This window comes from Arachis ipaensis, chromosome B9 (assembly GCF_059453495.1).
Source record: "Arachis ipaensis isolate K30076 ecotype BB chromosome B9, ASM5945349v1, whole genome shotgun sequence".
Taxonomy (NCBI): Eukaryota; Viridiplantae; Streptophyta; class Magnoliopsida; order Fabales; family Fabaceae; genus Arachis; species Arachis ipaensis.
Genome location: NC_142444.1, coordinates 40435522 through 40436380, shown reverse-complemented (window position 1 = coordinate 40436380; position 859 = coordinate 40435522). Strand labels below are relative to the sequence as shown.

At 41.3% G+C, this 859-nt stretch overlaps 1 non-coding gene across 1 annotated transcript; it reads left to right on the top strand.

Annotated features, from left to right (window-relative positions):
- Positions 1–751: 751 nt before the first annotated feature.
- LOC148544406 (small nucleolar RNA R71) lies at positions 752–859 on the top strand. Its single transcript, XR_015900667.1, has one exon. It is a non-coding gene; the product is annotated as a small nucleolar RNA R71 (small nucleolar RNA).

Below are 859 nucleotides of genomic sequence, written 5' to 3'. Positions count from 1 at the left end.
CCTTGCACTCTCTTTTTGGATTCTCTTCTGTGTTGCTTGGGAGAGTGCTAGGAGGGAGTTCAGTAATTTTCTTACTCAGCTGACCCACTTGTGCTTCCAAATTTCTAATGGAGGACCTTGTTTCAGTCATGAAACTTTGAGTGGTTTTGATTAGATCAGAGACAATGGTTGCTAAGTCAGAGTGGCTTTGCTTAGAATTCTCTGTCTGTTGCTGAGAAGATGATGGAAAAGGCTTGCTATTGCTAAACCTGTTTCTTCCACCATTATTGTTGTTGAAACCTTGTTGAGGCCTCTGTTGATCCTTCCATTAGAGATTTGGATGATTTCTCCATGAAGGGTTATAGGTGTTTCCATAGGGTTCTCCCATGTAATTCACCTCTTCCATTGCTGGGTTCTCAGGATCATAAGCTTCTTCTTCAGAGGAAGCTTCCTTAGTACTGCCTGTTGCTGCTTGCATTCCAGACAGACTCTGAGAAATCATATTGACTTGTTGGGTCAATATTTTATTCTGAGCCAATATGGCATTCAGAGTATCAATCTCAAGAACTCCTTTCTTCTGAGCTATCCCATTATTCACAGGATTCCTTTCAGAGGTGTACATGAATTGGTTATTTGCAACCATTTCAATGAGTTCCTAAGCTTCTGCAGGCGTCTTCTTCAGATGAAGAGATCCTCCAACAGAGCTATCCAATGACATCTTGGATAGTTCAGATAGACCATCATAGAAAATACCTATGATGCTCCATTCTGAAAGCATGTCAGAAGGGCATCTTCTGATTAATTGCTTGTATCTTTCCCAAGCTTCATAGAGGGATTCTCCTTCCTTCTGTCTGAAGGTTTGGACTTCCACTCTAAGCTT